At 49.6% G+C, this 13460-nt stretch overlaps 1 protein-coding gene across 3 annotated transcripts in view; it reads right to left on the bottom strand.

The window, feature by feature from the left end:
• Positions 1–13460, bottom strand: part of dock5 (dedicator of cytokinesis 5) — a 141164-nt gene that overhangs the window by 105967 nt on the left and 21737 nt on the right. The window lies entirely within an intron of this gene.

Below are 13460 nucleotides of genomic sequence, written 5' to 3'. Positions count from 1 at the left end.
GTGGCCGCAACGACTTGCCTCACCACCCCCCACCCCCACCCCCACCCCCCCCCCCCCCCCCCCCCGGTGCTCCCAAAGACAGTTTGGTAGGTGAATCCACAGGTCACTGTAAATTGCCCCCCAGTGTGTGGGTGAGGGGTAGAATCTGGGGAGTTGACGGGAATACAGGGAGAATGAAATGGGTAAGGGCAGGATTGGTGGAAGTGGGTGGTTGATGGTCAGCACGGACTCTGTGGGCCGAAGGGCCTGTTTCCGTGCTGGATCTCTCATAGAGTCATACAGTACGCAAACAGGCCCTTCGGCCCAACTGGTCCATGCCAGCCAAGATTCCCATCCAAGCTAGTCACATTTGCCCGCATTTGGCCCATATCCCTCTAAACCTTTCCTATCCATGTACCTGTCCAAGTGCCTTTTAAATATTGTTAATGTACCTGCCTCACCCACTTCCCCTGGCTGCTCATTCCATATACTGAACGGTTTCTGGGTGAGAAGGTTGCCCCTCAGGTTGCCCTCTCACCTTAAGCCTATGCCCTCTAGTTCTTGATTCCCCAACCCTGGGAAAAAGACCGTGAGCATTCACACTTACGATGTTATACTCTTCATTATACACATTCTCTCCGGGACTCTATTCCAGTTGGGTTTGCGAATGAATTGGCAGATTATCCCTCTAACAAAAGGACCTGGGTGGTAAGACCATGGAAGGAGCTTGGTGTCACTGCCTTGAGTTACGGTCTGTGCCAGCTCGGTTTGACCTGTCCGTGGCACACTTCGCACTCACCAGCCTGTGTGGACCAACTCTGGGCCATGGGCAAGGCCTCCACGCCGAGAACGCCACACGTTCTCTCTGTGGACCTGCCAACGGGTTGGACTCCACACCGCCAATCCCAAGGAGATCTGCAGTATTCCTAGTGATGATTGGACTAGTGATAGATCTGCCCAGATTCCAGGCTGGCATCACTTTACTCCTGGCTCTGCTCTCTGGCCTCACGGTGAGCCGAGCTCTGCCTCTGTTTATGCCAAGGCTGCTGCTGACACACAGGGTGCTGACAGGAGACCGAGAGCTTCGAACTGAGGCTCACAGATTGTGGGCTTGTGACTGCACCGGCAATTGAGATAATTATGTGTTACCCCCACACCCAGTCCTAACCTCGGTGAGTGCTGCCAGCTCCCGTTCCCTTCACAGAGAAGGACAGTTCACAAGGAACGTCCCAACAAACCCCAACACCAGCTCGGTGGACAGAACATCTCCCGATGAGGTGCATCACAACCTTCTGCACCCAGCATCGATACACGGAGTCTGGAGCAACAAACAATCTGCTGGAGGAATTCAGCGGGTCGAGCAGCGTCTGTAGGGGGGGGAAGGAATTGTCGTTTTTCGCCGAGACCCTGCATCAGGACCCATCCAAAATGTTGACAATTCCTTCCCCCCCACAGATGCTGCTCGACCCGCTGAATTCCTCCAGCACATTGTCTGTTGCTCCAACCGTTGTAATTAATCAGTTGTTCCGGCCGGTGTAACCCATTTCCCGGCTCTTGCGATTCTTTCTCTACTTCTGGTGATCTCACCATTTGTCTCCTCCTGTGTGAACCTCCTCCAGACCCAGCTTCTGACGCCCACCACGACCCCCCCAGCTCTGTATATTCACTCCCTCTATCATCCTCCTGATCACAGACTTCTCTCTGTGTGCTCTCAGCTCCTCCCCCTTCCCTGCAGCTCAAGACTTGTTTTACCTCTAACTTTTCCCATTTGTAATATCGGCTCTCGTACTTGAAACATTAACTGTTTCTCTCTCTCCGCAGATGCTGCCTGGCCTGCTGAGTGTTTCCAACGCTTTCTAGTGTGTGTGTGTGTGTGTGTGTGTGTGTGTGTGTGTGTGTATACCTGTGTGTATGTACATGTATACCTGTGTGTATGTGTACATGTGTATGTGTACCTGTGTGTAAATATCTGTGTGTGTACATGTATACCTGTGTGTGTGTACCTGTGCATGTACATGTACCTGTATGTAAATATCTGTGTGTGTACCTGTGTACATGTATACCTGTGTGCATGCGTACGTGTGTGTGTGTGTGTGTTATTTCTTGTGCTTGTGAATATCTGTGGATACACCATAGTCACTCCCCTCGCTGCTGACAGCACCTCCCAGTCTCGACCAGTCCCACCGCCAAGGCCAAGGGCAGCGGACGCAGGGGAACACCACCACCTGCAGGTTCCCCTCCAAGTCTGGCCCCAACCCGACTGGGGAAACAAAACCGGCGAGGGGCAACTCTGTGGGGTGAGTGGTCACCCCTCTCGGACCGGCGCGCAGTCCCACCCAGACCTGGGTGTCTGAGAGCAGCTGGCAATGGGGAACTGGGAGTCTCACCTCCCCCAAGAACCCACTGGTGGAAGGGTGACAGACCGACCCAGGGGATCTGGACCTTCCGCAGCCTCAGCCTCACACCAAGAGGTGGGCGGGCACTCGCTGGGACGGAGGACCCACCCTGGGGAAAATGGGAGCCAATCCACTTCATTATTCCTTCGTATTTTAAAGTGTTTTTAATTAATCATTCATTTTTAGCTTTACATTTTAATTCTTTAAATCTACTTGAATGGTTTAGAAATGTTTCTATCAGAGTCATTTAAAAAACTGTTCAAAGGCCTTGGAAGGCAGTCCGGGCCTTGGGGCAGGGAGAGGTCAGCTGAGGCCGACTTTCCTCTCGGAAGCTGCTCTGCCCCTCAGGAGGCAACTGCTCTGCCCGAGACCACAAGAAACTGCAGAGAGTTGTGGACACAGCTCAGCACATCACGGAAGCCAGCCTCCCCTCCATGGACTCTGGCTACACTTCTGGCTGCCTCGGGAAAGCAGCCAACATAATCAAAGACCCCTCCCACCCCGGTCATTCTCTCTTCTCCTCCCTTCTATCAGGCAGAAGATACAAAAGCTTGAAAACACGTATCACCAGGCTCAAGGACAGCTTCTGTCCCACTGTTATATGACTATTGAATGGTTCCCTAGTACAATAAGATGGACTCTCCACCTCACAATCTACCTCGTTGTGGCCTGCACTGCACTTTCTCTGTAACTGTAACACTTCATTCTGCATTCTGTCATTGTTTTCCCTTGTACTACCTCAGTGCACTGATATGATGAAATGATCTGTATGGATGGCATGCAAAACAAAGCTTTTCATTGTACCTCGGTACATGTGACAATAATAAACCGATGTACTAATTACCAAGCCTCGTGGGTGTGAGGGTGGGGGCAGTGGAAACAGTTTGCCCATCCCTCTACGTTGGGAGAGAGTAAATGTGGGCAGGAGGGCACTGTGGGTGGTGGGGGTGGGCTTAATCCAGGATGACCCAGGCCATCGCCGGCCTTCAACGTTGCTGGGTCAAAAGCCTGGAACCCGCTCCTCAAGGGCACCGAGGGGCCCCTTCACCACATGGACGAGCACCTGAAACCGCTGAGGTGGAAAATGGTAAATGGTATTAGTACAGGTGGGTACTCGACAGAGGGTTAATTGGTCACTGGCTGTTGTCCTTGGTGTGATGGTGAGGAGGATGTGGGGAGAATGAAATGGGATCAGTGTAGCGTTGGTGTAAGTGGTTGTTTGATGGTCGATATGGACTCAGTGAACCATGACTCACATCTGATTGGCTGCTGAGCCCTTTTAGAAGGTAGCGAAGAGTCAGTCATAGAGTCATACAGCACTGAAACAGGCCCTTCGGCCCAAATGGTCCATGCTGACCAAGATTCCCACCTAAGCTAGTCCCATTTACCTGCATTTGGCCCCTATCCCTCTGAACCTTGTCCAGGTACCTGTTCAACTGTCTTTTAAACGTTGTTAATGTACCTGCCTCAACCACTTCCTCTGGCAGCTTGTTCCACATAATGACCACCCTCTGGGTGAAAAATTTGCCCCTCAGGTTCCTATTAAACCTCTCCCCTCTCACGGTAAACCTACACCCTCTAGTTTTTGGTTCCCCAACCCTGGGAGAAAGACTTGTTTGTGCATGTACTGTATCTATGGTCCTCATGGTCAACATGGATAGGGTGTTTAGAAGACACTTGGACAGGTCCATGGATAGGAAAGGCTTAGAGGGATATGGGCCAAACGCGGGCAAATGGGACTGACTTAGATGGGCATCTTGGTCAGCATGGACCAGTTGGGCCGAAGGGCCTGTTTCTGTGCTGTGTGACTCTATGACCCAACGACCACAGTGTCCACTTGAAGGGTGAATCCTGTGGAAGTATTTCAGAAAAGGACAGCTTGTGGGGGAGCAGGACATCACGTCGTCACTAATTTCTGTATTTCACAACTTCTTCTCCCTCAATCATCGCCTTCTCGTTACGTCTCCCCCAGGCGGATCAGCTGTAGTTAACCAGCCTACACCACCCCCTCAACGACACCGCCACTGCTTGTGACATCTGCGCTCTCTTGGCCTCCACCCAACTCCCAGACATTCCATTCATCCCTACATCCTTCTCCACAACTCAAAACACGTTTGTTTTCCTGACTTTTCCCAGTTCCGAAACGTTAGCTGTTTCTCTCTCTCTCTCTCCCCCACAGATGCTGCCTGACCTGCTGGCTATCCTGACAATCACTGCCGCTTCCAGTGTATAGAGAGGGAGGGTTCAACCTTAATTCCGATCGTGAAATTTGGGCCAGTGTAGGAGCCTCCAACACAGTGAACATGGAGGATAATGTTTCAAACGTGGATAGAACGAGTGAGGGTTGTCTCCAGAACAATGCTCGTACAAGTATTTATCAAATAGTGTGAGAATGGATACCAGGCCTAAAAGGATTATGCAATAAGTATGATATTCCTCAGTGTAAGCTCTTAGTTATTGAGTCACACAGCACGGAAACAGGCCTATCAGCCCACCAAGTCTGTGATAGCCATCAAGATCCCATTATGTTCTCCCCACATTTCCATCAACTCCCCCAGATTACCCCCATACTAGGGGCGATTTCTTTTTACAGGGGCCAATTACCCATGCACCTTTGGGTTGTGGGAGAAAACCGGAGCACCCGGGGGAAATCCCCGCAGTCACGGGGAGAACGTGCAAACTCCACACACAGACAGCGCCGGAGGTCGGGATCGAACCCGGGTCTCTGGAGCTGTGTGAGTCACCGGCTCTGCCCGCTGTGCCACTGTGCAGTTAAGATCCTCCTGAAAGAACAACAAGATGGGAAGTCTCAGATTTTGGAGAAGGATTTGCATTGCTGAGAGGGAAAGAAATGTATCCGGCGTACAAGAGGAAAGTTAGTGACGAGGCCCCAGCATTTGCTCCAAAACAATAGAAATTCAGAGGGCCCTGGGTTGGGCTGTAACAAAGGCAACCTCTCACCATCAGGAGTAAACTCATAACAAGAGCCTAATTGTCTTCAGAATAAATATGCAGCATTGTCTGAATGCACAGTCCCTTGTTTAAACATCCCAATTTATTATAATTATTGCTGAAAATTCCGTAGGAGTTAGAGTATTAACGTTGAGTTGAAAAAAAGAGAGAAGATTCAGAACCAAAGTTTAGACTGTGGGTCTAAAGTATGATCGCCACACTGCACCCTGTTCCGGGAGGGGCAGTCTAAGGCCACCGTACAGAGCTGACACGAGCGCTAAACGGGGAAGATGGACTTCCATCGAGTGGGAAGGGCAGACTGAGGAAGGCGAGGAGATTTGGGAGTGCCCCCTAACTTATTTCCAGATGTCACTGGAAAGACCAGCATTTATTGACCATCCCTCACTGCCCTTGTAGTGAGGCTTTTGCTGGGCCATTTTAGAGGCTATCGATACAGGTAATGGATCCATATCGTCACGCCGCCATGACGTCGAGCTCTCCTTCCGTTGCCTCCATTTCCGCATCTATTTCTTCGGCAAGGATTCCCTTCCCCCAACTGGTGGCCCCTTCTCCCGCCTCACACCCTCCTCTTCCACCTTGCGGAACCCCCACATCCCCAGCCTTTTGCCCTCTCTCGACCTTTTCATTTGTAACTGCCAGCCCGACATCAACCATCTTGACCTCCCCTCAACGCGCCGCCTTCCCCCCTACCCCCCCCCCCACCGAAAAAGAAGTGTGGATGAAGGGTCTCGACTGAAATATCAACAGTCCATTTCCCTCCACAAATGCTGCCTTGCATTCCACAACCTTTTGGTGTGTTGCTCCAGATTCGAGCATCAACAGTCCCTCAATTCCCCGATCTTTCAAAAATGTATCTACCCCCAATAATCCAGCCTCCACAACACTCCCGGTTAGAGAATTCCAGAGACTCAACAACCTCTCTGAGAAGTTCCTGTGCACTCAGTTTTAAATGAACCCCACCCCACCAAATCTTGTAATTATGTCCCCTGGTTCAAGCCTCTCCCACTAGTGGAAATATCTCAATGTCCACCCTGACATGTCCCCCCTTATATGTTTCAGTAAGATCGCCCCTCATTACCGTAAACTCCGAAGAGTACAGATCTAATTTCTTTAGCCACCCATGTTAGGTCAACCCTCTCATCCAGGAGGTAGCCTGGTGAATCTTTTGGACGGCATCCAATACCACTACATCCTTTCGTAAATAAGGGGACCAAAACTGTACACGGTACTGCAGATGTGGAATCGCCAGTACCCTTTACAACAATACTTCCCTCTTTCTGAGCACCAACCCCCTTCCCCATAGCATCCCAACCTATCCGGATGTATCGTGGCTTGGTATGGCAACTGCTCTGTCCGTGACTGCAAGAAACTACAGAGAGTTGTGGACACAGCTCAGCACATCACAGAAACCAGACTCCCCTCCATGGACTCTGTCTACACTTCTCATTGCCTTGGTAAAGCAGCCAACATAATCAAAGACCCCACCCACCCCAACATTCTCTCTTCTCCCTTCTCCCATCAGGCAGAAGATATAAAAGCCTGAAAGCATGTACCACCAGGCTCAAGGACAGCTTCTATCCCGCCGTTATAAGACTCTTGAATGGACCACACATATGCTAAAAGATGAATTCCTGATCTCCCAATATACATCATCATGGCCCTTGCACTTTACTTGTCTGCCTACACTGCACTTTCTCTGTAACTGTAACACTATATTTGGTAAATTGGTTTATTATTGTCACATGTACCGAGGTACAGTGAAAAACTTTGTTCTGCATGCCATCCATACAGATCATTTCATCACATCAGTGCATCGAGGTAGTACAAGGGAAAACAACAACAGAATGCAGAATAAAGTGTCATAGTTACAGAGAAAGTGCAGTGCAGGCAGACAAGAAGGTGCAAGGTCACGATGAAGGCAGGCATGGTGGTGTAGGGGTTAGCATAAAGCTATTAAAGCGCCAGCGACCCAGGTTCAATTCCGGCCGCTGTCTGTAAGGACTTTGTACGTTCTCTCCGTGTCTGCGTGGGTTTCCTCCGGGTGCTCCGGTTTCCTCCCACATTCCAAAGGCATAGGGGTTAGGAAGTTGTGGGCATGCTATGTTGGTGCCGGAAGCGTGGCGACACTTGTGGGCTGCCCCCAGAACACTCTACGCAAAAAGATGCATTTCACTGTGTGTTTCAATGTACATGCGACTAATAAAGAAATATTGCCTTATCTTGTACAATAAGATGAACTCTTGACCACACAATCTACCTCATTATGACCTTGCACCTTATTGTCTACCTGCACTGCACTTTCTCTGTAACTGTAACACTTTATTTTGCATTCTGTTGTTGTTTTCCCCTGTACTACCTCAATGCACTGATGTGATGAAATGATCTGCATGGATGGCATGCAAAACAAAGCTTTTCACTGTACCTTGGTACATGTGACAATAATGAACCAAGCTTCACTTGTAATAAAGGCCAAGATGTTACTTGCCTTCCCACTTGATACCCCTGCCTGCGAACAACGTCACGAGATTATGTACATCCACAGGGAGAGCAGGCGTGGGCCCTGGTTTAACACCCCATTTCAACCTTGGCATCCCTGAGATTGTCACGCAGGAGGCCAGTCAGCCCGTTGTGTTCATGCCAGCTGCCAGCAGAGCAATCCCATTCATCCCGATCCCGCCCCCATTTCCCCGTACCCCTGCAATTTAACCTCTCACCCTTTAATTCTTCTGCCACTTACCTGAACAAAGGGTAATTTATGGAGGCCAATTAACCTATCAGCACATCTTTGGGATGTGGGAGGAAGCTGGAGCACCCGGAGGAAACCCACGTGGCCACAGGGAGAGGGTGCAAACTCCACACAGACAGCGCCCGAGGTCAGGATCGAACCCGGGTCTCTGGTGCTGTGAGGCAACAGCATTACGTGTTGCTCCGCTGTGCTGTCCCTCAGAACCAGCCTGGGCTTTATACTTGAATCCCTGGAGTGGGATTTGAACTCACAACATTGCAATAAGGCAGGAGTTACATTACTCATGAGGCTGCTATCAAAGGCATTTCAACTTCCCACGGCCTTGGGAAAGCAGCCAACATAATCAAGGACCCCTCCCACCCCGGTCATTCCCTCTTCTCCCCCCTCCCATTGGGCAGAAGATACAAAAGCCTAGAAGCACGTACCCCCAGGCTCAAGGACAGTTCTATCCCGCTGTTGTAAGATTCTTGAACAGACCACACATATGCTAAATGTGAGCTCTTGACTGCAAAATCTACCTCGCCGTGGCCCTTGCACTTTACTTGTCTGCCTACACTGCACTTTTTCTGTAACTGTAACACTATATTTGGTAAATTGGTTTATTAATGTCACATGTACTGAAGTACAGTGAAAAGCTTTGTTTTGCATGCCATCCATACAGATCATTTCATCACATCAGTGCATTGAGGCAGTACAAGGGAAAACAATAACAGAATGCAGAATAAAGTGTTCCAGTTACAGAGGAAGTGCAGTGCAGGCAGACAATAAGGTGCAAGGTCATAACGAGGTAGATTGTGAGGTCAAGAGTCCATCTTATCGTACTAGGGAACTGATGTATTCTGTTTTCCTTTTTACTACCTCAATGTACTTATATATGGAACGATCTGTCTGGATGGCACGCACACAAAAGTTTTTCACTCTACCTTGGTACACGTGACAATAAACCAATTCCAAAACCAACAAAATCCAAATATTTTCCACCTACTGCATTTGAGGAGAGGCTACAAGATCAGTCCTGACCTCATTAAATAACAGAACAGGCACAAAGGGCCAATGGTCAAATCCTGGTCTTCTTCCCTGCTGTTATACTTATCCATACTTTATCTTTACAAAGAGCTGAACACTTGCTCAAGCAGAAACTTTTGTAGAACCCACACAGACTATTCATCAACACGGTTTAAACTGCCTGCTAACTTTCCACGATGCTTTGATTAAAGGTTCCATTACTTCCCTTTATCTATCCACGGTTAAGTAGTAAAGTTAAGCAGTAGTTAAGTAGTAAAGTAATAGTTACGTAGTAAAGCTGCTTTGACTGCGTAGCTTTACTTAATGCACTACCACACCAAGTCTCCAAGACTGAATGACTTCACCCCATCCCTGGACTCCAAGCCCTCTGCTGGTTTTAACTCTGCTGACACACCCACGAAAGGGGGTCTCCTTGCCCTCAGCTGATGACGCTGAGGCAAGAGTGCAGGAATGGGGGGAGTGCGGTGCTCAGCTTGCGAGGGTGTTACTGAGGTGACGGACTGGTACAGATGGGAGAGCAGGCACTTCCAGTTATGCCTTGGCACCCCCAAGCTATGAGGAGAGGAACACAGTGTCCGAGCCTGCACTGCTAATGACAAGACCATACCTCCAGCCGGGACAGAGTCTGGAGCCGGTGGGATGTCCCATCCTGGACCTGCCCAGCACCGTGCGGAGAAACCACAGCACGTTCCCGGGTGCTAGCCCCAACCACCTTTTTCACTCCAGCCGTTCCGTCAGGAGAATCCCTGGCACTACCGCAAACTGAGTCATTGATCGGGCCTTGGCCTCTGTTCTGGGGCAGAACCAGTGACCTTCAGGGTGGGTCTACATGTGAATCCCCACCAAGGCAACACAGCTGGGTGACTAGTTCACCAGCACAATTCCAAAATCCAGCAGGGTGCTGTTGGAACACCAGCTTCGCCCAGCACACTTTTCTGGGATCATTAATAGCCACTGGCAAATCTGTCAACTCATTTTTCAGCTGGCTATTTTGGTGTTGGTTTGTAACCGAGGTACAGTGAAAAACTTGTCTTGCATACCGATCGTACAGGTCAATTCATTACACAATGCGGTTACATTGAGTTAGTACAGAGTGCATTGAGGTAGTACAGGTAAAAACAATAACAGTACAGAGTAAAGTGTCACAGCTACAGAGAAAGTGCAGTGCAATAAGGTGTAATGTCACAACAAGGTAGATCGTGAGGTCAGAGTCCATCTCATTGTATAAGAGAACCGTTCAATAGTCTTATCACAGTGGGGTAGAAACTGTCCTTAAACCTGGTGGTGTGTGCCCTCAGGCTCATGTATCTTCTGCCTGATGGGAGAGGAGAGAGAATGACCCGGGTGGGTGGGGTCTTTGATTATGCTGGCTGCTTTACCAAGGCAGCGAAAGGTAAAGACAGAGTCCAAGGAGGGGAGGCTGGTGTCCGTGATGCGCTGGGCTGTGTCCACAACTCTCTGCAGTTTCTTGCGGTCCTGGGCAGAGCAGTTACCATACCAAGCCGTGATGCATCTGGATAGGATGCTTTCTATGGTGCATCAATAAATGTTGATGAGTGTCAGAGGGGACAAACTGAATTTCTTTAGCCTCCTGAGGACTTGAAGCTCTCAACCATTCATTCCTTCTAGAATAAACCCCCCCCTCCCCCCCCCCCCCCCCACCTGATGCTGACACTAATACAGTACACCGAATTCTCTGGCAGCAAGGTCACTGAACACACTGGGCTGAGAGTCACCAGTTCTTACTTACAGAAGTGGCAAGTTTTCTGAACCCTGGGTCCCTGAAAACATTTTGTTTAAAGGAGAAAAAATATTGTTTAAATTGTTATTTGTTTGTGCTATAAGGAGAGGTTGGACAAGCTTGGGTTGTTTTCTCTGGAGCGGCAGAGGCTGAGGGGAGACCTGATAGAGGTTCATAGAGTAGACAGCTGGTATCTTTTCCCCAGGGTTGAAATGTCTAATACCAGAGGGCATGCATTAAAGGTGAGAGGGGGTAAGTTCAAAGGAGATGTGTGGGGCAAGTTTTTTTTACACAGAGAGTGGTGGGTGCCTGGAATGTGCTGCCAGGGGTGGCGGAGGAGGTGGATACGATAGAGGCTCTTAGACAGGCACGTGAATGTGCAGAAAATGGATGGATGTGGACGTTGTGTAGGCAGAAGGGATTAGTTCAGATGGGTGTTTGATTACTAGTTTAATTAGTTCAGCACAGCATTGTGGGCCGAAGGGCCTGTTCCCGTGCCGTACGTATGTTCTTTGTTAAGAGGCTGAGACAGGAGAGATTGCAGATGCCAGAATCTGGAGCAAGAAACAATCTGCTGGAGGAACTCAGGGGGTCAGGCAGCATCTGTGGGGGGAAATGGAGAGTCGATGTTTCAGGTCAAGACCCTTCATCTGGACTGGGAGATAGGGGGGAGGTAGACAGTATTCCCTCCCATCACCCCCCCCTCACCTGGATCCACCTATCACCTGCCAGCTCTTGCTCCATGCCTTCCCCTCACCTCTTTATAGGCAGTACAGGTAAAACAATAACAGAATGCAGAGTAAAGTGTCACAGCTACAGAGAAAGTGCAGTGCAGGTAGACAATAAGGTGCAAGGTCATAACGAAGTAGATTGTGAGGTCAAGAGTCCATTTTAACGTACTAGGGAACCGTTCAATAGTCTTATAACAGCGGGATAGAAGCTGTCCTTGAGCCTGGTGGTACGTGCTTTCAGGCTTTTGTATCTTCTGCCTGATGGGAGGGGGGAGAAGAGAGAATGTCCAGGGTGGGTGGGGTCTTTGATTATGTTGGCTGCTTCACCGAGGCAGCGAGAACTGTAGACAGAGTCCGTGGAGGGGACGCTGGTTTCTGTGACACCCCGCACTGCCTCTGTCCTATACTGAGACTGAACCCTTCAATCTTTGACTCCTCAACCAGGACAAACGTCCTCCCTGCATCCACTCTGTCGAGCCCTGTAAGGACCTTGTAAGTTTTAATGAGATCTCCTCTAATTATTCTACACTCTAAGAAAGAGGTTTAATTTACCCAATCTCTCCTGCTACAGCAGACCCACCCTGGAGCCAGTCTGGGGAATCTTCCCTGCATTCCCTCTAGGCAAATCTATTTTTTAATGTAAGGAGACCAACATTTACACAATAGTCTGGGTGTGGTCTCACCAAGGCTTCATTTAATTGCAGCAAGACATCTTTACTCAAATCCCTTTTGCAATAAAGGGCCTTTTATTTGGCTGTGCTCCTGGGGAGGAACACAACACTGCTAAAGCAACATCACAAGAATGACACGCAGGAACCATGGCTGTTGGGAAAAGCCTGGCTCCTTGGGTGGAAATGAGGAGAGAAAGCTGGGAGAATCCCGGACCGTTCCCCGTGAACCCTGATGCCAAGTTGGGATAACCAAAGAAAATTTAAGCAACCTCAGGCATCATTCTGAGCAACTCATGGAATGAGTCCCTTAACAAACAAAGACGGAAATAAAAGGAACAGCAATTTGAGAGGGAGTTCAGCCAGCAGCTATTCAAATGCAAATGTGTTTACAGCCCTCAACAAAGAGTCCACATTCACTTAGTCGCTTCCAATCGCTGGCCCCACCTCCGAGATACCAGAGAGTTGACACGCTGCCTGTTTTTCTGCCTTCTATCCCAGCGTTCCAAAACTGCCGGAGCACTTGTCAATGCCCACAGACAACATCCGTGGCCACATCCTCTCCCACAGCAGCCTTTGCACAACACTGTTGTCAGGGGAGGGAGAGAGAGAGAGAGAGAGAGAGAGCTGGTCTCTCCAGCCTGAACCACCCTTCACCAGACTCCACCAACTCCTCCTGATTGCAGTGCGCTTCCCACTGTTTCCAACTCATTCCCCCTCAGCGAGCTCCGCCGCACACCAACATTCCAATCCTCCGACACATCGCAAAACCTTTCTCCTCCCACTTCAGAACACCAACCTCTGGTCTGGTGCAGCAATCTGAATGTGCAGGAATGCAAGAAGCTGCAGAGAGCAGTGGACTCTGCCCAATACATCACGGGCACATCCCTCCCCACCAACGGGAATATCTACAGGAGGCGCTGCCGCAAGAAGGCAACACCCATCATCAAAGATCCCCTCCATCCGGGCCGTGCCATCTTCTCACAGCTGCCATCGGGCAGGAGGTACAGAAGCCTGAAGTCCTGCACCACCAGGTTCAGGAACAGCGACTTCCCTTCAACCATTCGGTTCTTAAACCAACCGGCACAACCCCAATCACTACAGTTTAGCAACACTGTGACCACTTTGATCACTTTGCACTAAAATGTGCTTTGTTTTCATTTTGTTCTAATCGAGTTCTTTCTTGTAAAAACTGTGTAT

Source organism: Pristis pectinata, chromosome 29 (genome assembly GCF_009764475.1).
Source record: "Pristis pectinata isolate sPriPec2 chromosome 29, sPriPec2.1.pri, whole genome shotgun sequence".
Lineage (NCBI taxonomy): Eukaryota > Metazoa > Chordata > Chondrichthyes > Rhinopristiformes > Pristidae > Pristis > Pristis pectinata.
The sequence above is the reverse complement of the archived record's forward strand: the minus strand, read 5'-3'. Positions and strand labels throughout refer to the sequence as shown.